The sequence below is a fragment of the Macaca fascicularis genome, chromosome 3, assembly GCF_037993035.2.
Source record: "Macaca fascicularis isolate 582-1 chromosome 3, T2T-MFA8v1.1".
NCBI classification, from domain to species: Eukaryota; Metazoa; Chordata; class Mammalia; order Primates; family Cercopithecidae; genus Macaca; species Macaca fascicularis.
Genome location: NC_088377.1, coordinates 97,665,128 through 97,692,344, shown reverse-complemented (window position 1 = coordinate 97,692,344; position 27,217 = coordinate 97,665,128). Strand labels below are relative to the sequence as shown.

General features: G+C 36.1%; 1 pseudogene; it reads right to left on the bottom strand.

Annotated features, from left to right (window-relative positions):
- The window catches only part of LOC102118199 (protein C-mannosyl-transferase DPY19L1-like), a 105,567-nt pseudogene that overhangs the window by 23,760 nt on the left and 54,590 nt on the right, over positions 1-27,217 (bottom strand).

Genomic DNA, 27,217 nt, shown 5'->3' with positions numbered 1-27,217 from the left:
CATACTGAGATCATTAAACAGCAAAGGAACTAAGAAGGCAAAAGAAAGCAGTGCTTTCAACTATTTCTGTTTTCCAGAATACTTGTTGAAACTGTAAAAGGAGATTTAGAATCACAAAAAGTAGGCCAAGGGTAAGAAAAACTCTTCATACCCAAGAGAATTCAGCTGACCAAATTAAGTCTAATCCAGAATAAACAGCTCTCATCTGGAAATCTAGCAGTTCCAGAAAGTACTGTCCAAGGGGAAAAAGACTCACAATGTTGATCTGCATAATTATATAACCCCTTAAGAAAGAGGCAGGAAGCACTATGGTGCTGGAGTGCACAGGGAAAATCAAATGTGAGCACAAGCAAAGCTGGGCTCACTTGAGAAAATAACAGTTCTCAGTTTCTTCTGAAAGAAGAGTTTGTTCTTTCTGTACCCCTCTCTGTGAACCTCTTGTAATACCTCATGCCAATAATGAGAGTAGTTATGCAGATCAAATTCCTTACCGATAATGCTCCATCTTCTAACCATCAGTGAAAATTAATCTTTTTGTTTCATTCACTCATCCAATAATAAGTGATTACTAACATATATTGAACAATTACTACACTATGTGCCAGGAGATGTGCTAACAACTTCAAATGCATAATAGATATTTAGTTACTCTTATTAGTAGATAGTCTTCCCAATTTTTGCAGGAAAAACTTGAGCCGAAGTAGAACTCAAATGTAGATCAAGCTGGGCAAAGTGGTGTAAGCCTGTAGTCCCAGCTATTCAAAAGGCCTCCGAGGCAGGAGGGTTGCTTGAGGTCAGGAGTTCAAAGCCAGCTTGGGCAACACAGCAAGACTCTGTCTCAAAAAAAAAAAAAAAGGATCATACCTAACATATGTAATTCATCACACTCAAATGGCAAGAGAGCTTTAGAGCTGGGAAATACACTTAGCAACCTTCAAGTTCAGATGCCCTCATTATTGCTTACCTTCTTCTATTATGAAAAATTTCAAATATATTCAATAGCAGTCAAAGAGCATAATAAACTTATTTTTATACTATAGTAAAACTATAGTAAACCACTCAGTGTCAATAATTATCAATGTATGGCCGATCTTGTTTCATATTTACCCACACTCATTTTCCTCCTGATATCTCATATAACATTTTTTGCTGTTTTTTAAACTTATTTGGAAATAATTTCAAATTTACAAGTAAGTTGCAAAGATGAAAATAATAAAAAGAACACCCATTACCATTTATCCAGATTCACCTGTTAACATTGTATCCCCTCTGCTTTATTTGTACACGCTATCTCCCCCTGCACAAACACACTCACACACACTTTTTTCTGAACTATTTGAGGCTACATTATAAACATCATTATCTTTTACCCCTAAATACTTAATGTGTATTTCCCAAGAAAAGGACATTCTCTTATGTACCATGGTACAGTTATCAAATTCAATAAATGTAAACTAATTCAATCATTTTATTTTCTCTACCACTTGTATTCCAATTTTGTGAATTGACCCAATAATGTTATTTTTTTATTTTTTATTTTTTTCCTATAGAGATGGGGTTTTGCCATGTTGCCCAGTCTGGTCTTGTACTCTTGGACTCAATCCATCCATCCACCTTGGCCTCTCAAAGTGCTGGGATCACAGATGGGAGTCACTGTACCCGACCCCAATAATGTTCTTTACAGCATTTCTTTTCCCTCCATTACAGGACCCAGTTTTAGGTCAGGTACTGCATTCAATTGTCAGTTTTATTTTATTATTTTATTTTATTTATTTTTGAGACAGAGTCTCACTCTGTTGCCCAGGCTGGAGTGCAGTGGTGATCTTGGCTCACTGCAACCTCTACCTCCCAGGTCAAGCCATTGTCCTGCCTCAGCCTCCCAAGTAGCTGGGATTGCAGGCGCATGCCACCATGCCTGGCTAATTTTTGTATTTTTTGTAGAGACAGGGTTTCGCCATGTTGGCCAGGCTGGTCTTGAACTCCTGACATCTGGTGATCCACCCACCTCGGCCTCCAAAAGTGCTGGAATTACAGACATGAGCCACTGCACCCAGCCTGTCAGTCTCTTTTAATTAAGAAAATTTCGGCCTGGCGCAGTGGCTCATGCCTGTAATCCCAGCACTTTGGGAGGCCGAGGCAGGCGGATAACAAGGTCAGGAGATCGAGACCATCCTGGCTAACATGGTGAAACCCTGTCTCTCCTAAAAATACCCCAAAAAAAGAAAGAAAATTAGCTGGGCGCGGTGGCAGGTGCCTGTAGCCCCAGCTACTCGGGAGGCTGAGGCAGGAGAATGGTGTGAACCCGGGAGGCGGGGCTTGCAGTGAGCTGAGATCGCACCACTGCACTCCAGCCTGGGTGACAGAGCAAGACTCCGTCTCAAAAAAAAAAAAAAGGAAAAAAAGAAAAAAAAGAAAATTTCCCAAACCTTTGTCCTTTATGACATAGACTTTTTAGAAAAATAAATTCCTTTTTCTTTCTCCTTTTAAGATGTTCCTTGTGTGGAGGTTGTCTGCTGTTTCCTTATGATTAGATCCAAGATGTGCACTCTTGGCCAGTATACTGACTAGGTGACATTGTGTCCTTTACAGGGTATCACATCTGGAGGCATATGATAGCCAGTGTCAATACTGATCACAAGTTAAGGTTGTTGCCTGATTTCATCCCTGTACAATTACTGTTGCCTGATTTCATCCCTGTACAATTTCATCCCTGTACAATTTCCTTCTTAGAGATAATTAACAGTCTGTGGGGCAACACTTTTGAGATCAAGAAATATCCTGCTTATCATCAAAATTTCCCCTAGATTCAGCATCTGTAATTAGTTACCCACTGCTATTATGCCAAATCTTAGTAGCCTAAAACAACAGGTATTTATGAACTCAGACAGTTCCTATGGGTCAGGAATTTGGCAGTGGCTTGGCTGGGTGGTTCTGGCTCAGGGTCTCTAATGAGGTTGCATTTAAGCTGCCAGCCAGAAGCTGCAGCCATCTGAAGGCTTGCCTGGGGCTGGAGAATCTACTTCCAAGATGATTCATTCACATGCCTGGCAAGTTAGTGCTAGAACTAAGGCCTCAGTTCCTTATCACATGGAACTTTCCATAGGGCTACTGGACTGTCATCATGACATGACAGCTGGCTTCCCCTAGAGAAAGAGATCTCAGAGAGAAAGCAAGGAGAAAGCAGTGCCTCCTGTGACCTACTCTTGGAAGTCATACACTGTCACTTCCACCATATTCATTCTACTTGCCCACATTCAAGGGGAAAATTAAGCATTAACTTTTTTTTTTTTTTTTTTGAGACAGAGTCTTGCTCTGTCACCCAGAAAATAACTAGAAATTGCTTTAAAAATTCTTTTGATTAGAAATTAAATATCATAAAACTTAAACTTTTAAAAAACCACAAATAGCCAATCTATAAGATACATAAAAAAGTACTACATACTCATAAGAAAATTTTAGCTTTAAAAGCATTGATCAGAAAGTAAGAGAGGTGAAAACAACAGAGCTAAGCATTTCCCTTGGGCATCAGAAGAGAGGAAATAAGAAGAAGTAAGAATAAGGACAGGAATTGGTGACAAAGAGAAACACAACAAAACCAAAGAGGACTAAAAAAAGGTATAACTTTAAAAATATTAAAACAATAGACCTCTAGAGCAAGTCTAATAAAGGAAACAAAAGATGCAAACAAAAAGCAAAACAAAAAAAGGCAGAAATAACTATGGACTCAACGTAACTAAAATAAGAATAGTAGGCTACATAGTTTGCTAATAAATTGTAAAACCTAGGTAAAATGGATACATTTCTGGAAAATCATAAAACACCAAAACTGGCACAAAAAGAAACAGAAAACTTGAATAGAACAAAAAGCATTCAAATATCTGAAATAGAAATCAAGTATTTTCCCTCCCCAAAACCCCTCGACAGAGATGGTTAACACACATAAATTATTAAACTTTCAAAAAAATCTTTCCCAAGTTGCCAGAAAGTAGGAAAAATTTTTTAAAAAGACCACCAAAAACAAACAAACAAACACAACAGCTCTTAATAGGAGACCAATATTAATTCCAAATCCAAATAAGGAGAAGCCAACCAAAGAACAAAAAGATCACTTCCCATATATGCATATACACAAAAATTCCAATAAGAATTTTAACTGACTAAATTCTAAAAGCATTATCCATTTGATAACATATATAAAATGTGCAAAATTCCTCTAAAGACATAAACTACCAAAGTTCACTCCAGATGAACTGGAGAGATACCTAATGAAATTGAATTTGTAGCAAAAAAAAAATCTACTTACAAAGAAAGCTCCAGGCCGTGAGGGCTTTACTGTCAAATTCTACCAAACATTTAAGGAAGAGATAATACCAATTCCACACAAAAATCTCTCTGAAAACAGGAGACAGAACACTTGCAAATAACTTTAGGAGATGACATTACCCTGAAGCCAAAACCAGACAAAATCATTACAAGAAAAGAAAACTACAACAAATATTCCTCATGAATAATAGATGAACATCCTTAAAAATATTAGCCAACCAAATCCAGCAATATAGAAAACAAATACTACATTTGAGCAGGTGAGGTTTATCCCAGGATACAAGCTAGATCAACACTCATATATCAAAAAATGTGTCGACTTCCAAATATGGCAGACTGAAGAAACTGGTATTTCCCATTCTCCAAAACAACTTTAAAATTGGACAAAATTATTTAAAAACACACTCATAACAGGTTCTAGAAATTAACCAAAAGGAAGCAACAACGTGGGAAGCATTCATTCATAAAAAACGGAGAAACTCTGGGTAAAAACAGTGGGAGTCTGCGGCATTTTTTTTTTCTTTTTTTTTTATACTTTAAGTTCTAGGGTACATGTGCATAACGTGCAGGTTTGTTACATATGTATACTTGTGCCATGTTGCTGTGCTGCACCCATCAACTCGTCAGCACCCAACTACTCGTCATTTACATCAGGTATAACTCCCAATGCAATCCCTCCCCCCTCCCCCCTCCCCATAATAGGCCCCGGTGTGTGATGTCCCCCTTCCCGAGTCCAAGTGATCTCATTGTTCAGTTCCCACCTATGAGTGAGAATATGCGGTGTTTGGTTTTCTGTTCTTGTGATAGTTTGCTAAGAATGATGATTTCCAGCTGCATCCATGTCCCTACAAAGGACGCAAACTCATCCTTTTTGATGGCTGCATAGTATTCCATGGTGTATATGTGCCACATTTTCTTAATCCAGTCCGTCACTGATGGACATTTGGGTTGATTCCAAGTCTTTGCTATTGTGAATAGTGCCGCAATGAACATACGTGTGCATGTGTCTTTATAGCAGCATGATTTATAATCCTTTGGGTATATCCCCAGTAATGGGATGGCTGGGTCATATGGTACATCTAGTTCTAGATCCTTGAGGAATCGCCATACTGTTTTCCATAATGGTTGAACTAGGTTACAATCCCACCAACAGTGTAAAAGTGTTCCTATTTCTCCACATCCTCTCCAGCACCTGTTGTTTCCTGACTTTTTAATGATTGCCATTCTAACTGGTGTGACATGGTATCTCATTGTGGTTTTGATTTGCATTTCTCTGATGGCCAGTGATGATGAGCATTTTTTCATGTGTCTGTTGGCTGTATGAATGTCTTCTTTTGAGAAATGTCTGTTCATATCCTTTGCCCACTTTTTGATGGGGTTGTTTGTTTTTTTCAGAAGTTGAATCCCTGAATAGACCAATAGCAGGCTCTGAAATTGAGGCAATAATTAATAGCCTATCAACCAAAAGAAGTCCAGGACCAGATGGATTCACAGCTGAATTCTACCAGAGGTACAAGGAGGAGCTGGTACCATTCCTTCTGAAACTATTCCAATCAATAGAAAAAGAGGGAATCCTCCCTAACTCATTTTATGAGGCCAACATCATCCTGATACCAAAGCCTGGCAGAGACACAACAAAAAAAGAGAATTTTAGACCAATATCCCTGATGAACATCGATGCAAAAATCCTCAATAAAATACTGGCAAACCGGATTCAGCAGCACATCAAAAAGCTTATCCACCATGATCAAGTGGGCTTCATCCCTGGGATGCAAGTCTGGTTCAACATTCGCAAATCAATAAACATAATCCAGCATATAAACAGAACCAAAGACAAGAACCACATGATTATCTCAATAGATGCAGAAAAGGCTTTTGACAGAATTCAACAGCCCTTCATGCTAAAAATGCTCAATAAATTCGGTATTGATGGAACGTACCTCAAAATCATAAGAGCTATTTATGACAAACCCACAGCCAATATCATACTGAATGGGCAAAAACTGGAAAAATTCCCTTTGAAAACTGGCACAAGACAGGGATGCCCTCTCTCACCACTCCTATTCAACATAGTGTTGGAAGTTCTGGCTAGGGCAATCAGGCAAGAGAAAGAAATCAAGGGTATTCAGTTAGGAAAAGAAGAAGTCAAATTGTCCCTCTTTGCAGATAACATGATTGTATATTTAGAAAACCCCATTGTCTCAGCCCAAAATCTCCTTAAGCTGATAAGCAACTTCAGCAAAGTCTCAGGATACAAAATTAATGTGCAAAAATCACAAGCATTCTTATACACCAGTAACAGACAAACAGAGAGCCAAATCATGAATGAACTTCCATTCACAATTGCTTCAAAGAGAATAAAATACCTGGGAATCCAACTTACAAGGGATGTAAAGGACCTCTTCAAGGAGAACTACAAACCACTGCTCAGTGAAATAAAAGAGGACACAAACAAATGGAAGAACATACCATGCTCATGGATAGGAAGAATCAATATCGTGAAAATGGCCATACTGCCCAAGGTAATTTATAGATGCAATGCCATCCCCATCAAGCTACCAATGACTTTCTTCACAGAATTGGAAAAAACTGCTTTAAAGTTCATATGGAACCAAAAAAGAGCCCGCATCTCCAAGACAATCCTAAGTCAAAAGAATAAAGCTGGAGGCATCACACTACCTGACTTCAAACTATACTACAAGGCTACAGTAACCAAAACAGCATGGTACTGGTACCAAAACAGAGATATAGACCAATGGAACAGAACAGAGTCCTCAGAAATAATACCACACACCTACAGCCATCTGATCTTTGACAAACCTGAGAGAAACAAGAAATGGGGAAAGGATTCCCTATTTAATAAATGGTGCAGGGAAAATTGGCTAGCCATAAGTAGAAAGCTGAAACTGGATCCTTTCCTTACTCCTTATACGAAAATTAATTCAAGATGGATTAGAGACTTAAATGTTAGACCTAATACCATAAAAACCCTAGAGGAAAACCTAGGTAGTACACCATTCAGGACATAGGCATGGGCAAAGACTTCATGTCTAAAACACCAAAAGCAATGGCAGCAAAAGCCAAAATTGACAAATGGGATCTAATTAAACTAAAAAGCTTCTGCACAGCAAAAGAAACTACCATCAGAGTGAACAGGCAACCTACAGAATGGGAGAAAATTTTTGCAATCTACTCATCTGACAAAGGGCTAATATCCAGAACCTACAAAGAAGTCTGCGGCATTTTTACCTCGGTTGCTCCCATCCACCTCGGCACGACCCCCATCTCCCCCATACTGTTAGTGCAACAGTTCTTTTGAAGGCGGCAGGACGGAGTGCGGCTGGTCATAAAAAGAACCTTCACTATTGGAGCAGGCTGACCGGATTTGGGGCGGACAGCTAAAAGCCTACGCTCAGAGGCGCTGTCAGTAAAAGCAGAGAACTCAGTAGGAAATGAAAGGGTTGGTAGCCTTGCCACTCTCTTCCTTTAACCGATGTCAAAATTAAGAATTTATGAGCCAATGCCCTTGATCAACGTTACATATTTCTAAAAATACTAAAGTTACAACTAAGTTATTTCTAATTTACAAATAACATAGTTTATAGCATCTTGTTTTGGCTCTGGCATAATTTTAGGTGATGACAGAAAATGACGATAATCGCTTTAACCTGAATTAATACCTTAACTGGCTCATTTTCCCCCAGTGAGGAAAACAGATTCCATAAATGCAGGACTAGGGTTATTTCACTTGTCTTCCTGCTTGCGCTCTGCATACTGGCTGACTCACCCACCTTTCAGCTCTCATCCTGATGACTTCCAGGATCCTTCCCTAATGTTCCTCCTGTGTATTCCTGAAGCACTCTGTACTTAATTTTTTATCATAGCCTTTATTACACTGTATTATAACTGCTAGAAATTGTTCCTATTTTCCAAATTTTCCACTAGACCATACCTTACTCAGTTTTGTATCTCTAGGATACTTTCCACTGTCAGGCACACAGGAGGTACTGAATGAATGAATGAATGAATGAATGAATGAATACATTTTCAACTATAGTTTTATAGTTTTAAAAATCTTTCCACAGATTGTAGACCACTCATTTAATGGTCTATGTGTTTTCAATCTTTTAATCAAAAACAACCCTTGTTCTTATGAAAACCTGTATGAAAGAGATTAAGGTTAAACTGCCCTGGGTAAAAGAGAGGCTAGGAAATGGGGGAGTAGACAGCCCTCAGGGAAGAGTCCTGGGAAGTCCTAGGACTTCACATAACCCAGTTTCAAAACCATAGCATTAATCTAGTACAGAAAGAAAAATAAAATTATAGGATTTATTTAAATTTATTTAAATTTTCTTTCTGTACTAGAAAGAAAAATAAAATTATAGGGATTTATTTAAATAAATAAAATCCTATAATTTTATTTTTCTTTCTGTACTGTATATATAAAATCAAATATAATTTATATATAAATAAAATCCTATAATTTTATTTTTCTTTCTGTACTAGATTAATAAATTTATTTTTATTAATAAATTAAATTTATAATTTATTACTAAAAATAAATTATAGGAAAAAAGTAGTTTATTTTTTCCATGTTGGTTCTTGTGCTGTTTTTTTAAATTAAATCTTTGACAGCCTCCTGACTTAGGATTTGCTGATTAAAACACCAAAATAAAACAGGCAGAGCAATTACGGACAAGGAAAATCCTTAAAATTATAAGACAGACTTCTCCATTTTATGTTCCCTTCTACCCTAATACCAAAAACAAACAAAAATCTTCTCTAAATAAGACTAACTTGGATTAAATTATCTATAAAGGCTTATAAAAGCCTTTTACAAGTAATGACTTGAAAACTGGGGAGAAAAAAGAATGAGACTATAATACAATCTCTAGCTAAAGCTCTGAAGATGGTGTCTTTACCAGTTAAAAAGAAGCTAGAGAAAAACATCTGTATAGACCTTAAAATTTGATCTTTAATCTCTAGAGTTTTCCTGCTTTAAAATTTAAAAATTTTAGTGATATAGAAGGACCAATAAGAGATTGTTTTAAGAAACTAATTTTGGAGAACAAAAGTCTATATACAATTACATTTACTTTCTATTACATTAAATACATAAAATAATAGGTGAACAGACTTCATCCTAGAATTTCATTTAATAGTGATACATGAATAATTCAATTTATTCTTAGCCTATTCGATTCTTTTCAAGTCTTTCAAGTTTAAGCAAAAAATGCACTTACGTCATCTGCAATACCAAAAATTTTAGATGTCAAATATTTAAATATGACAGTTCCAAATAACCAAAAACATCCTTGAATAACCTAAAAAAAAAGAAAACAAAAATAACTTTGATGCTTCATATTCCATAGACATAGGCTAGGAAGAAAAAAATAAATGCTTTAATCATACATGAAATACATATTGCTATCTACAAGAGAAAATGCTAAAAAAATGCATCTCAATTTAAAATCAAGCGTGTTGCTCAAAATCAAGGGGCAATAACTAAAAATAAAAATATAATCATACAATCTTATCAAAATTAATATATTTTATAGAAGATTCACACAATCACTGCAGTTAAATTCCCTTTAACAGTTTCTTATACATGCACTGTTTCTCAGATGAAACATGAGTAATAAATAAAACTGGAATTTTTTAACTACATACCCAGGATTCACTTTAACTTGTTTCAAAAAAAGGGCAATTTGGTACATTAAAATTGAGCCCTAATACACTATGAAACTGTTGGATCCCCTGAATTACATAGATCATTTCTTAAAAGTAAAATATAAAACCAATGATATATTTTAGAGAAGAAAAAACATAAGCATTAAAATAGATTGATTCTTACCCATAAACTAAGTTCAGATATATTTATTTTCAGGAAATGTGGTTTCATTGCCAGATTACCCTGAGTAGAAAAAATAACATAGTATACACAGTTACTATTTATAGACATAAATTCAAGTACCAAAAAATTCTTCTAAATAATAAGATACTCAAGTATCTAAAATTTAGCACACAGTCGACTTTCCCACATACCATCCACATGCTCATTTCTACAGTCAGTGACTTCAAGCTATAGCCCTATTATCCAAACAAAGTCAACTAGGTGAGTGCATGACTTTCTAAAGTTGAAAAAGGAAATCACCATATGTAAATGTCTACAACTGATTTGACATATCTGATTTATTTCTGAGCCACGAGGTATATAATATTTTCAGAATTTTGGACAGCAGTCATACAGGCATAAGATTTTCCTTTAGCTAAAAATTACTGACTCAGGGTAAACAACAAATGAAATTTTAATGGATAAACTAAATACTTCTCTTGTCAAATCTTAAGTATTTTCAGGTAGTAACGCTCCCAAACTGTATTACCCTTGGGGAGCTAAAACTACTTCAAACATGGCAAAAATATGATTACAGATCAAAACATAAATATTTGAAACCAAATTAAATCTTTTTGGAAGTTTCTGAATACCTGAGAATACAAAATGTGATACGATTCAGGTTTCAAAGTGATTAATTATAAATATATGCAAATGTGTGTTTATAGTTAAATATGCACAAACATGCTGTATTCTGTTATCATTTATTTTTATACACCAGAATATATGGAATATAGATAAATACGCTTAATTCATACTTAAGACGCACCACAGTGTGAAGCATCTAGCAGCATACCTGACATACAGAACTGAAGAGAAATTTCCTACAAAATGTATTTAAATTAGATTTTATTTATATATAATATTCGATTCAATGGTTTCCCTGTCCATAGTACCAAGATTCATGTACTTGATCCTGGGTGATAGCAGTACATGACAAAGTACATATGTAAAACATACAACTGAGTACTTTGTCACTTTGACACAGAACTAAAGAACTATACTTATTAATCCCAAAGTTATGATTTTTCCTATTGTTTCTGAAAATATACCATAATGCTAATTGCTAATTTCTGTAGCTAAGTATACTCAAGGCACAACCTGAAAAGGGTGGTGGCCCAGACTGGGAAGAGGCATATTTTTGAGAAACGGGTTTTTAAATAAATATTATTTGTAAAATAAATGAAAACAGAGGTTTCAAATGTAATGGCTTCTAGAAATTAAGAAACCCCAAATGATCTGAGTAACTTAATTACTCAAGAAGTAGAATACATTCCAATTACAACAGTGAAATACGCTTTTAAAGTCATCGGGAACTAAAGCACATGCACTTTAAACATAAGAAATAAGTTTGCAAAACATTTTAATAGAAACCCACTAAAAAAAAGGCAGTCTTTAAATTTCAGAAGACTTTTAGACCTACAAAGTCATCCTGCCAGTCAGGCACAGTGGCTCACACCTGTAATCCCAACACTTTGGGAGTCTGAGGTGGGCAGATCACCTGAGGTCGGGAGTTTGAGACCAGCCTGACCAATATGCAGAAACCCCATTTCTACTAATAATACAAAATTAGCCAGGCATGGTGGCATATGCCTGTAATCCCAGCTACTCAGAAGGCTGAGGCAGGAGAATCACTTGAACCCGGGAGGAGGAGTGAGCAAGATTGCGCCATTGCACTCCAGTGTAGGCAACAAGAGCGAAACTCCATTTAAAAAAATAATAATAATAACACAACACAACACAACACAACACAACAAAAAACAAAGTCATCCTGCCAAATGTAGCAGAAGGAATTAGATGACCTTCCACCAATTTGTTCTAATTCTGTAAAATAATCTCTCCATAATCTAAAGCTGTTCTTGGTAGTGATTTACAAAATAAAATTGAATCATCACCTTACTTACACCTTCTGACTAAGTCCATACAAGTAGACAAGGGGCAAAAAACACAACAAAACAAAACAAAAACCCTAAGTAACCAAGGCCTTGATCATCCGATCACAGTGGAATGAAGAGGGGTGGCTACGATAAGATTGCAGTTTGAGGAAAGGGGTTCAAAAAGTGGAGCAGGAGGTGGATAAAAATGGGAAGGAGGAAGGGAGAAGAAAGCATAGAAATCTTTCTGAAATGATACTTTCATTGTTTTTTTTTTTCCTGTTTTAGAAGTGAGTACTTGAACACCATCACATCTAGAATATTCAGTAAGACACTTAAGATGGTTCCTACAGAAAACCCTCATGAATCCTAAGCCAGTAAAGAAGAAATTATTAAACCATTAGTTTCAAAAACAGCCATGTAAGTGTTAAGGAATACTTACCCAAATAACTACCAAAGAAGGATAATAACAACATTGAGTTCCCAAACATCGAAACAAAACAAAATGCAAGAGAAATCTGGAAAAAATCCAAGAAAAAAATATAAGTAATGCACATTAAAAAAAACCTTTGTTTTTTATTGTGAAATTTGTACATGCCCATAATAAAATTCAAACTGTTCAAAAGAGACTATAAGACTAAAACAGCCCATTCTCCATACCACACTTCAAACTCCCAGAGATAACCATCATGAGCAGTTTCCTGTGCATCCTTCCAGATAATATGTATAAATTCTAGTGTATATATTTTGTTAAACCACAAATGGACACTTACCCTACAAGCTATACTATTTCTTGCTTTTATTTGTAATATGTTTCAGAGAGCTTTCCATATGCATGCAAGCCAATCTAACAATACATTCTGCTTAAGAACTGGAAAAAGTATTCTATTCTATAGATGTACCCTAATTTATTTAACTAGTCCTTTGAATACTGCTAAACACTTAAGTGCTTTCCATTTCTACTTTGTTTTGTTTGGATTTTCCTAATAAAAACACTGGATAAGGATAGACATCCTTATGTGTATACCTTATGTACATGTCAGTACATTTACGAATAAATTACTAGAAGTGAAAATGATGGATCAAGGATATACACATCTTTAAATTCAATACAAATATTGACAAACTGGCCTACAAAAAGATTGTGCTAAGTCACTTTTCCACCAACTGGTCAGGAAAGTTCCTCTGGATATATATTCTTGCAACACTGTATTCCTCTTTTAAATACCTGCCAATCCAGTAGGGAAAAAATGTTACCTCATTGTTTCACTTTTCCATTCTTTTAATAGATGAAACACAGCACCCTTTATTCTATTTGCTGGTTATGTTGTCTCGTGTGTATGTGTGAACTGCTTTTTCCCACTGCCCATCTGTCTATTGGGCTTTCATTATTTTCCTTAACAGTTCTCTTCATATATTACAGAATATAGCCCCAATATCCAGAATCTACAAGGAACTTAACAAATTTACAAGAAAAAAACAAACAACCCCATCAAAAAGTGGGTGAAGGATATGAACAGACACTTCTCAAAAGAAGACATCTGTGCAGCCAACAAACGTATGAAAAAAAAAGCTCATCATCACTGGTCATTAGAGAAATGCAAATCAAAACCACAATGAGATACTATCTCACACCAGCTAGAACGGCGATCATTAAAAAGTCAGGAAACAACAGATGCTGAGAGGATGTCGAGAAATAGGAATGCTTTTACACTGCTGGTGGGAGTGTAAATTAGTTCAAACTATTGTGAAAGATAGTGTGATTCTCCAGAAGATTCTCCAGAATCTAGAACCAGTATTTGACCCAGGAATCCCATTGCTGGGTATATACTCAAAGGATTTTAAATCATTCTACTATAAAGACACATTCACACATATGTTTACTGCAGCACTGTTCACAATAGCAAAGACTTGGAACAAACCCAAATGCCCATCAATGACAGACTGGATAAAGAAAATGTGGCACATATACACCGCGGAATACTATGCAGCTACCAAAAAAAGGAGGAGTTCATGTCCTTTGCAGGGACATGGATGAAGTTGGAAACCATCATTGTCAGCAAACTAACACAGGAACAGAAAACCAAACATCCTATGTCCTCACTCATAAGTCTCAGCTGAACAATGAGAACACATGGAACACAGGGAGGGGAACATCACACACCGGGACCTATTGAGGGTGGGGGGCTAGGGGAGGGATAGCATTAGAAGAAACACCTAATGTAGATGACAGGTTGATGGGTGCAGCAAACCACCATGGCATGTGTACACCTATGTAACAAACCTCCACTTGCTGCACATGTATCCCGGAACTTAAAGTGTATATATATGAAGGGGTGGCCTGCCCCTCCACACCTGTGGGTGTTTCTCAAGAGACTTGAGAAAAGAAATGAGACACAGAGAAAAAGTATAGAGAAAGAAAAAGTGGGCCCAGGGGACCGGTGCTCAGCATACAGAGGACCCACATCCGTACCGGTCTCTGAGTTCCCTCAGTATTTATTGATCATCATCTTTACCATCTTAGAAAAAGGGAAGTGACAGGATAATAGGATCATCATAGGGAGAAGGTCAGCAGTAAGATATATGAATAAAGATCTCTGTGACTTAAGTTTAAGGAAAAGTGCTGTGCCTTGATATGCATATGTAAACATCTCCATAAACCTTTTTAGTGCATAAAGAGCAGCATTGCGCTAGCAAGTCCCAACTTTCCACCTAAGGTGGCTTTCTCCTTTCTCAGTAAACAGAACATACAATCGGGTTTTACACCGAGATGTTCCATTGCCCAGGGAGGGGCAGGAGACAGATGCTTTTCTCTATCTCAACTGCCAAGAGGCTTCTTTCCTCTTACACCAATCCTCCTCAGCACAGACCCTTCACGGGTGTCAGGCTGGGGGATGATCAGGTCTTTCCCTTCCCACGAGGCCATATTTCAGACTATCACAAGGGGAGAAACCTTGGACAATACCTAGCTTTCCTAGGCAGAGGTCCCTGCGACCTTTGGCAGTGTACACGTCCCTGGGTACTTGACATTAAGAGAATGGTGATTACTTTTCACAAGCATACTGCCTTCAGGCACTTGTTTAACAAAGCACACTCTGCACAGCCCAAAATCCATTAAACCTCGAGTCACCACAGCACATGTCTCTTGCAACGACAAGGTTGGCGGTAGGGTCACAGATTAACAGCATCTCAAATATAGAACAAAATGGAGTCTCTTATGTCTACTTCTTTCTATATAGACACAGTAACAGTCTGATCTTTCTTTTCCCCATATATATATATGTATATATGTATATATAATATATATAAAAGAACCTAGCCCCTTATCAAGTAAACATATTGTAAATATTTTTCTCAGTTCATTTTTGACCTTTGTAGAATTTTTTGTATTATGGTTATTTTCTAAATCTTTATCTTAGCAAATTTATCCTTCATTTCCTTTAGGTCTTTGGATTTATGTCATTTAAAAAGGCACTAAAAGGCCGGGCGCGGTGGCTCAAGCCTGTAATCCCAGCACTTTGGGAGGCCGAGACGGGCGGATCACGAGGTCAGGAGATCAAGACCATCCTGGCTAACACGGTGAAACCCCGTCTCTACTAAAAAAATACAAAAAAACTAGCCGGGCGAGGTGGCGGGCGCCTGTAGTCCCAGCTACTCGGGAGGCTGAGGCAGGAGAATGGCGGGAACCCGGGAGGCGGAGCTTGCAGTGAGCCGAGATCCGGTCACTGCGCTCCAGCCTGGGCAAGACTCCGTCTCAAAAAACAAAAAAACAAAAAAAAAAAAAAAAAAAAAGGCACTAAAAATAAAATAATCCATATTTTCTTCTAGAAGTTTTATTTTTGATCCATATATATCAATTTCCATGTGAATTTCAGAATCAGCTTATTAAGCTTCAAAAACTAAATTTTTTATTAAAATTACTTTATTCAATAACGTATGTTATTTATAGTTATATCTGCTCAACATTGAATCTTTAGATCCCAAAGCAATACATGTTCCTTCCATTTCTTTAAATCTTCTTTGACATGCATTAGCAAGTACAGTTTTCTTTACATAGATCCTGCATATTTTGAGTTTATTCTAAAGTATATAATTTTTGCTGCTGTTGTATCAAGAATCTTCATATTTTCTGATTGTATATAGAAAAATTATATTAAATATGCATCAATGAATATGATTTGTTTCTAGTGGTAGTTTATTTGGATTTTTCAAGTATTCAAAAATGATATCAACTACAAACAATGATATTTTTACATCTTCCTTTGAATTATTTTTTAGTCAACTGTATTAGCTGACATTTCTGCAACAATGTTAAGTAATAAGAGAGGCAGTAGGCATATTTACCATGCTTCTGGCATTAATGGAAATAGGAAATTGTTCTATTGCTTCATCATTTTATGTGATACTAGTTTTTGTTTTGAGGTGTGGGTATCTTAAATTTTCCAATTTTAGTATATGTGCTGCCGAAGCGAGCACGGGTATCTTAAATTTTCAATGAAATATCCATCTATTTTTACTTGATTATGGTCTTAAACACCAAAAATAGATGCTGATTTTTATCAAATACCTTTATAGTATCAAAGGCAATTATTATATTATGGATTTTCTTTTTTTTTCTTTGAGACGGAGTCTCGCTCTGTCACCCAGGCTAGAGTGCAGTGGTGCAATCTTGGCTCACTTCAAGCTCCGCCTCCCGGGTTCACGCCATTCTCCTGCCTCAGCCTCCCAAAGTAGCTGGGACTACTCCCAAAGAGTAGCTGGGACTACAGGTACCCACCACCACGCCTGGCTAATTGTTTGTATTTCTAGTAGAGACAGGGTTTCACCATGTTAGCCAGGATGGTCTCGATTTCCTGACCTCGTGATCCACCTGCCTCAGCCTCCCAAAGTGCTGGGATTACAGGCGGGAGCCACCGCGCCCGGCCTATTATGGATTTTTTTAAACTTCTCAATGTGATAAATATTAATAGAATTTCTAATATGAATACATTCCTGCATTCCTGGAATGAGGCACTTAGATACAAATTTATATAAAAAAATCTATCTGAGCGAAACTACAAAACTTCAATGAAAGTAATCAAAGAACTTTATAAATACATGAAGAGTTATTCCATGTACAGGAAGATTCCATAGTGTCAAGATGTCAGTTTTTCCCAACTTGATCTATGGATTCAGCACAATCCCAATCATGAGCCTAGCAAGTTATCAATAAAGTGATTCTGAAGTTTATACGGAGATATAAAAAACCCAGTACAGAGCCAACTCAATACTGAAGAAGAGCAAAGTCAGAGGACTGACACTACCCCACTTCAAGACTTACTATAAAGCTACTGTAAACAAGACAGTGTGGTATTGGTGAAAGAAGACACGAACAGATCAAGGGAACAAAATATAGAGCCCAAAAATAGACTCACATATATCATCAACTGATATTTGACAAAGGAGGAAAGGCAATACAGTGGAGCAAAAATAGTCCTTTCAACAAATGGTGCTGGAACAATTAGAGATCCACATACAAAAAAATAAATCTAGACATAGACTTTACACCCTTCACGAAAATGAACTCAAAACAGACCATAGATCTAAATGCACACTGCAAAACTATAAAGCTCCTAGAAGATAACATTGGAGGAAACCTAGATGACCTTAGGTATGGTGATGACTTCTTACATAAAACAACAAAGGTACAATTGATGAAAGAAATGACTGATAAGCTGAACTTCATTAAAATTACAAACTTCTGCTCTGTGAAAGACAGGACAATGATTGAGAGAAGGTATTTGCAAAAGACACATCTGATAAGGGACTGTTATCTAAAATATACGAAGAATTCTTAAAACTCGACAATAAGAAAATGAACAACCCAAGGAAATATGAGCAAAAGATCTTAATAGACACTTCACCAAAAAAGATACACAGATGGCCAAAAACAGCATATTAAAAGATGTTCAACCAAATTAAAACAATGAGATACCAATACACATCTATTAAAATGGCCAAAAAAGCATATTAAAAGATGTTCAACCAGATTAAAACAATGAGATACCATTACACACCTATTAGAATGGCCAAAAAGCATATTAAAAGACATTCAACCAAATTAAAACAATGAGATACCATTACACATCTATTAAAATGGCCAAAACCCACTGTGACACCACCAAATGCTGACAAGGATGTGGAGCAGCAGGAACTCTCATTTATTGCTGGTGGTAATGCAAAATGGCTTGGCCACTTTGGAAGACAGTTTGGCAATTTCCTAAAAACTAAGCATACTCTCACCATACCATCCAAATATCCCTTTCCTTGGTATTTACTGAAATGAACTAAAACATTCATGTAAAAACCCGCACACAGATGTTTACAGCAGCTTTATTCATAATTGCCCAAACTTGGAGTTAACCAACATGTCCTTCAACAGGTGAAAAAATAAACAGTGGTACATCCATATAATGTTAACAATAATCAAGATCAAAATGAGCTATCAAGCCATGAAAAGACTTGGAGGAAACTTACTTGCTTTTTACTAAGTGAAAGAAGCCAATATGAAAAGGCTACATATTGTATGGTTTCAAACACATGACACCATACAAAAGGCAAAACTACGGAGACAGTAAATAGATCAGGGGTTGCCATGGTTAGGGGGAAGGAGGGATGAACAGGTGGAGCACAGAGGAACTTTATGGCTGTGAAACTGTTCTACAAGATACTACATGGTTGACAGATGTCATTATACATTTGTCAAAACCCAGGCCGATTGTGGTGGCTCACATCTGCAATCCTAGCACTTTGGGAGGCCAAGGCAGAAAGATCCCTTGAGCCCAGGAGGTCGAGGCTGTGGTGAGCCATGCTTGCACCACTGAACTCCAGCCTGGGTAACAGAGTAAGACACTGTCTCAAAAAACAAAAAACAACCACCACCCACAGAAAAGTGAGGCCTAACGTAAACTACAGACTTTGGGTGATTATGATGTGTGATGTAGGTTTATCAATTGTAACAAATGTACCACTCTGGTGTGGGATGTCAATAGAGGGCTAGGTTGTGCATGGTTGGGGAGCAGGGGGCATATGGGAAGTCTGTACTTTCTGCTTAATTTTGTTATAAATCTGGCTGGGTGCAGTAGCTCATGCCTGTAATCCCAGCACTTTGGGAGGCCGAGGTGGGCAGATCACATGAGGTCAGGAGTTTGAGACCAGCCTGGCCAACATGGTGAAACTCCACCTCTGTTAAAAATACAAAATTGGCCGAGTGTGGTGGCACGTGCCTGTAATCCCAGCTACTCGGAAGACTGAGGCAGGAGAATCGCTTGAACCCGGGAGGCAGAGGTTGCAGTGAGCTGAGATCGTGCCACTGCACTCCAGCCTGGGCGACAGAGTGAGATCCGTTTCCAAAAAAAAAAAAAAAAAAAATTTGCTATAAACCTAAAACTTCTCTGAAAAATAAAGATTTTTAATTAAGAAACAAAAACCACAGAGAGATATCACCTTATACCTATTAGGATGGCTACCATCACAAGAGCAGAAAATAAATGTTGGTGATTACAGGGAGAAAATAGAACCTCGTGCACTGTTCATAGGAATGTAAAATGTATAGCTACTATGGAAAAGTTTGGCAGTTCCTTAAAAAAATAAAAATAGATTTACTATATGATCAGTCCAGCAATTCCACTTCTGGGTACATACTCAAAATAATTGAAAACAAGATCTCAAAAAATATTTGTTCATAGCAGCATTATTTACTATAGCTGAAACATCGAAGTAACCCAAGTATCGGTGGACAGACTGAATAGATAAGCAAAATCGTGTGTGTGTGTGTGTGTGTGTGTGTGTGTGTGTATACACACAATGGAATCCAAGTATTCATGGACAGGTTGAATGGATAAGCAAGATCTAGTGTGTGTGTGTGTGTGTGTGTGTGTATACACAATGGATTATTTTTTAGCGTTAAAAAGGAAGGAAATTCTGACATGCTTCGACATAGAGGAAACTTGGAGACAGTAGGCTAATTGAAGTAGGCCAGTCACAAAAAGCCAAAAACTATCATTTCACTTACATGACATACATAAAGTAGTCAAAATCACAAAGACAGAAAGTAGAATGGTCGTTTCCAGCAGCTGGGAAGACGAAAGAATAAGGACTTTAATGGGTATAGAGTTTCAGTTTTGCAAGATGAAAAATGTTCTGGAAATAGATGGTGGTGATGGTTGTAAAACAATGTGAATGTACTTAATATCACTAAACTGTATAATTAAAAATGCTTAAGGTGGTAAATTTTAAGTTACATGTATTTTACCACAATAAAAAATGGAAAAATAATTTTTTGGAAATAATTCTATATTTTTCTTTTTATTACTATAAGAATTTAGGAATTTATAAAGTGATAATGGAAGCTGACAGAAAATAGTAAGTCATATAATAAAGTATGTATCATTTACCCAAGGTAGGTTTTACTACAAACTACACTGGGTAATTTTATAATTTTATAACTATAACTTTGAGTCAATGCCCTCAGCCATAGTTGCCTATGTGACCAGCCAACTCTGAAGGCTTAACATTTTAAATATCTGATTTATACTACAAAATAAAAAACTATTTTAAATAGTTTGGGAAAAAATAAGCCAAGTCTAAAAAATATATAATTACTGTCTAACTCATTCATGAACAAGGATGTAAAAATCCATCAAAATAACAGCAAACTGAATCCAGCGACATGCAAAAATTGTGTTTAACCCAGAAAAGCAAGTTTATTTAATGCTAGAAAATTAATTAATGTTAATTCATTACAGTAACAGATTAAAGTAGGGGGAAATACACAGAATCATCTAAACGGATACAGAAAAGCATTTCATGAAATTTAACATTTATTCATTTCTTTTTAAAAGTGCTCAAAGCATGATGAGGACATGTTAAAAGGAAAGAGAAGTCAGCTTGAATAGTTGGACAAGTGTGGAACAATTTGAGCATCAACATAAATAACAAAAATAATGTATTACACTGTACTGACTAAAATAGATGTCGTTTTCTTTTGGACACAAGACAAACTGGTAAAAGATGTGAATAGGAATTTACAACAATGGAAACATGAAGGGTGTATAAACATATGAAAAGATGCTCAGCTTCATTATGAATCAGAGAAAATGCAAATTAAGGTCACAAGATACCATTTTACATGAACAAGACTGATAAAATAAAAAAGGATGTAGAATAACATAAGCTGCTATTTGAATGACACATTGCTTTTGGAAGTAGTCCAATCATTTTAGAAAAACAACTTGGTATTTATAAAGTTGAACATGTACATAATTTACCACCCAACAAGTTTACTGCTAGGCAAAACACCCTAGAGATACTCTCAACGTATGTGCCCTAGGAGATACGTGAAGAATGTACAGAATTATTTATAACTAAAAAAAGAAGTTGGGGGGAGAGGAGAGAACCTAAATGTCCTTCAACAAGAAAATGAATAAATGAATTATCCTTTATTTATATGATGGAAACTATAAAGCAGTGAAAATATTTGAATTCTAGCTACATGTAAGTAGCAGAAATCTGAGTGAAAAAATAGTATTTATAAAATAATGCCATTTGTATAAACCTTACAAAGAATGTGAACATTTAATAAAAATATATATTATTTAGTAATCCACATATGGTAAACTTATAAAGAAAAGCAAATTGATTACAATTCAAAAAGTCAGAATAGCGGTTACCTCTAGGAGCAGTGAGGGGATGAGCTCAGGGCATACAGGACTTATGCATAAATTATTAAGAAAATGAAAATGGGATATTATGACAACTGTAAAATTATCAGGAAAAGAAAACATCAAAATTATAAAAACTAATGAAAGAGAGGACAAATGTTTGTTTTTAAAGGACAACCATTCAAGAACATCAACCAACCGGCTTTAGGGTCTTTGTTCTAGCTGTTCCACCAACCTAGAGATCAGTTTCTTTCATATCTACTCGGCTAATTCCTTCTCCTTCTTCCAATCTCTGTTCTACTTCCCCTTCTCAAGAAGACCTGCCCTGACCACATAATTTGATTTTTCCATCTCCTACCCCCGATCTTGGTGCTTCTTATTTGCCTTACCCTGACCTTTTCTTTCTTCTAAAATCTTTTTTTACATTTTTTTATAGAGATGGGGTCTCACCCAGACTGGTCTTAATCTCCTGGGCTCAAATGCCCTCTTGCCTCAACTTCCCCAGGCCACCATGCCTGGCCTAAAATCCTTATCACCTTCTAACATCCTACATAAATTTACCCATTTACTATGTTTATTATTTATCTTCTGTCTTCCCTCCTTCCCCCATGCTGTTAGAATGTAGTAATATGAATGCTGGTTTGTTCCACATGCCTGGATAGTTGACACTCAGTAAAACTTTTTTTCTTTTTTGTAGAGACATGGTCTTGCTATGTTGCCCAGGCTGGAGTGCAGTGGCATGATCATAGCTCACTGCAGTCTCAACCTCCTGGGTTAATGCAATCCTCCCACATCAGCTTCCTAAATAGTTAGTACTACAGGCATGTGTCACCATGCTAGGCTAATTTTATTGTATTTTTGTAGAGATGAGCTCTGGCTCTGTTGCCCAGGTTGGTTTCAAACTCCTGGCCTCAAGTGAACCCCACCTTGGCCTCTCAAAAGTGTTGGGATTACAGGCGTGAGCCACCATGTTGGGCCCTTCTACTTCATTTTAACAGACAGCTCCTGGATAATATATCAATCCCATGTTTCTGTTTCATAAATTATTTCTTTTACTGATAATGCATTAAGTTGGGCACAACTTCAATCAGATAATATGACCCAAATTAAATTTTTGTGAGTGGTCTATCAAAACAAGGTCTGTTGATTATATCACAATGTTTGAACAACATTTGTTTTAGTTATGAAATTGTTACAACTAGTTTCAACCACGAACAAATCAAATATTAATCAGGAGTTTAAGGGCAAAAAATGGAAGAGAACAATAAAAAATTATTACCATGTGTATATAAATGACCTTCCGTAATTTACATATATCAATGTACCCGACAACACACACTGCAAATAATGATGCAATCTGAAATTTAAAAATAAATTAAAAGTAAAAAAGATAAAATGAATAGCTACAAGAATGAAGAATATATTTATTGTTGTTTCAACTGATTTATATATACACACAGAGTGAGTTCTTTTGTCTTCCTTTTATCTGCCAATTTATTATTAAATATAGTCAATATATTAGTATAGAAAATATTGGTTGATTTTTCTCTCTGATACACAGCTCTCTCAATCATGTTAATTGTCTACTTTGTCGATTGTCCAAAACAATACTCATTTTAATTTCAGGTCAACCCTACTGTCAATACGTACAATTAAAAAGTGCTGTGTCCAATCAAAAAGAAGAAAATGTAATTATAATATGATAACTAATACATAATTGGGGAAGATACATTAAACTGAAAAATAATTATGCAATGCATGTGTGCATAAAAATACTTTAATTTCTCCTTGCTAGTCACTCTTTACAAGTATCTCTATTAGCGTTCTTTCATTAATACAAATATCCAAGAGTTAGTTATAATCAAATTTATCAATTTCAAATCAAGAGTACTTTTGCTGCAAAGGTATTTTTAACTTTCTTTTCTATTTGAAAGAAAACTGTATGTTATATATCACTAATTCTAAGAGTATTGGAATTATTTAGATGAATTAATTGATTAAATGATTATACAGTATCTCTTACATAGAGGTAATATGTCAGACAATGCCTCTACACCCTTCCTCATAGAAAAAGCAACTCAAATTAAACTCTCCCTGTCCTACTACAAAAGCATAGCATAAACAGATTGCAAAGTAGCTGAATACTTAAACATATAACTAAAGTTTCATTCATCAAGTTTTTTATCTCTAAAGCAATCTACAACAAATTAGTTGTGAGTTAAACTCCATTAGTGAGTAAAACAACACAGTTTCCCTTAATTCAGAGTTACCCATGGAGAATACTGCATTTCTTGGGGTGCCTGATATGACATAACAACTGTGGGGAAGTGTGTGTTATTATTCAACATAAGCCCCACAGGGACCTTCACCTCCACAGAAAAGCAGGCGGTATCCACTATCAGGAAGCAATGAGAATGCTCCCTTTTCACCCCAAGGGCTAAGCAACACACAGTACATTTACAGGGTAGAATTTTAAAGAAAGAATCTCAGAGACAATTTTAAACCAGAAACTGATTGAAAATGTCATCAAACTAAGTTAGACAAATGAGTCTACAAGACAAGATCAAAATAAAAAGTAAGTACAAATAAAGCCTATTTTTTAAAATAATGATAAAACCAACTAACTTTACTGACACCTACTAAGTACCAGGTACCGTGTTAAGAATCATACACATTACTTCATCTGGTCCTATACACAACCCAATAAAGTAGGTTCTTTTATTATCTCTATTTCAGAAATGAGAAAATCTAAACTAAGAAAAGTTAACTATTTTATCCAAATTAAGAGGTTACTGAATAGAATTAGGACTCAAATCCAAGTCTAACTTCATTCCCAAGCAAGACGTTCTAAAAAATATTAAAAAGCAGCCAGGCGTGGTGGCTCACGCCTGTAATCCCAGCACTCTGGGAGGCCTAAGCGGGCAGATCACAAGGTCAGGAGATCAAAACCATTCTAGTTAACACAGTGAACCCCATCTCGACTAAAAATACAAATAATTAGCCGGGTGTGGTGGCACGCACCTGTAGTCCCAGCTACTTGGGAGGCTGAGGCAGGAGAAACGCTTGAACCCAAGAGGTGGGGGTTGCAGTGAGCCGAGATTATGCCACTGCACTCAAGCCTGGGTGACAGAGCAAGACTCCATCTCAGGAAAAAAAAAAAAGCAACTCTTCAACTGCTTTATACAAATATACCAGGTACAATAAAAAAAATAGTAGGCAGGGAAAAAAATGAGTATGTAATTCACTCCCTCTCTCAACAAACGACCTCCATTTATAGTGGGCAAGAGTACATGGAAAGACAATAGATAAATTTCCAGACAGGTAGAGAGAATTTTATAAGAGATGAACTGGTTAACTATTTATCCTGTAATCCTATGTGTCTTTATTCTACATGCAAGAATGTACACAACTATTCATAAAAGAAACATTTTACGTAAAAGAAATACTATAGATAACTTAAGAGAAATACTTAAAGTTATAGCACTAGTCCTCTTTTAAGCACATTAACAATACTGAATAACAAAGATAAGCATTCTTACACATTTGAGTTCAATAAATGCATTATGTTAGGAAGTAAATAATTAACAATCATTAATAAATAATCCTACATATTTCTCTACACTGAACTTTCTTTTGTTCAACATTCCTAGAAAATGTTTTAGGAATTAGAATCATAAAACATCTCAGTTATAATTTTATGCAAATGAGTTGACATAGTCAAAAATGCTAAGCTTAAAACAGCTTAAAATATAATCAGCTCACCTGAGTAAGAAGCACAAATTGAGCAAACTGCCAAGGAAGCATGAAAAATACATTGGAAATGCAGAGTGCAATCACACTTCCTCTATAAAGTTTTGTAGCCCTTGAAAAGATAAAATAAGCATTAGTAAGTTCAAACACAAAATAGTCTAGCATTGGCTCCAAACTGCTGCAAATTAGAATCTCTAAATATATATGATCTGGTTATAACACAACCTAAACATAAAATGAACCAATGGGTTAGAAATTATACCTCCTGATACTCAATTACAACAATTTTCTTTGAAAGGTAAATACCCATTATTGCTAACAATAACACAGAGAGAAGGAGGGTGGCTGGGTCAGTATATCCATGAACATTTTTTTCAAATTATATTTTGGTGAATCCATGTATGAATATTTTAAAAATACCTGATTCAACAGATTCATTGGTTAGAAAGGCAGGAGATGCCTGTGAAAAGATGACAGCAGTGTATTTTAAGTGCTAAGTATTACACAGACAACTAGTGCAAGAATGTAGAATAAGAGCTAAGCGGCTGAGAGAGATTTTGTACGCTTGTGAGATAAAAAGTTGGGTCTGGCACAGGTAGGAGAACACAGAAAAGTGGAGGAAAAGATATGGGGGCCATTCTGAAGCAATCTTTAGAGATCTCATTTTGGCACTGACTTGTAATTTAGGAGATTTTTAGGAGGGTAAGATGATTGTATCCTCTAAATCTGCGAGCCAACGCAAAGCCCCACACATGTCCATCTTCACAGAAGCACAGTGTGCATGTTAATACACTGAGGTGATGGAGTGTAGGCAGCTTGGATACAGTAAAGACATCCTGGTTAGACAAACCTACCTGGAGCATAGAGCACCATTACGAAACGCCTTTCTTCACTTCTGGAAGTATCCCTTCCCCAAAGGACATCCCTCTCTGCTATTTTAATCCAACAAAAGTACTTTTAAACTCCAGATAACCTTTTAATGAGTTATGAAATCAACTTATGGAATAAAACTCAGCATTTAAAAATGGAGATCAGCAGAGTGAAACGGAATATATATGACTATATCCTACGTACGAGCGGTTCTATTCTGTGAAACTTTTGTTTCAGTTGTGTGCATACATGTATGTGTATTCTAAGCCACAGTATAAAACTTATTATTTCTTACAGATCATAGTCCGAAAGTTTGAAAGCCACTGTCTAAAATAAAGCATTTCTCTACTGCTTTTGAATACTAAATATGATTTTCATTTTATGGGTAATAAGAGACATTAAGATTTCTGAGCAGAATTTAATACCAATCTGGCAGTTGGGTAAAGAATGCACTATGGGGAGATAGGAATGAACAGAAAACAAAGAAAATCCAATTGGTGATCAAAATAGCTCTGACCCAAGACAACAGAAATGGAAACATAAATATTGCCAAGAATAATTAAAAATAAAAAAAAGCTAAGAACAATCAAGAAAAAGCTCAGCTGTGCTAGTATTAGGTGATTATATAAACTGAATTTCTAAAAATGCTTAAAATGCAAAACTGGACAAAACCAATTTGTTAAAATATACCTCTAACCTTATTTATACATGATTCCTAGCATTAAGGAATAGTCTCCTTTCCAGTTTTATAACAGTATCCTCAGCACTGCAGCCTGCATCAACACTGCTCAGCTTCTTCTTGGCTC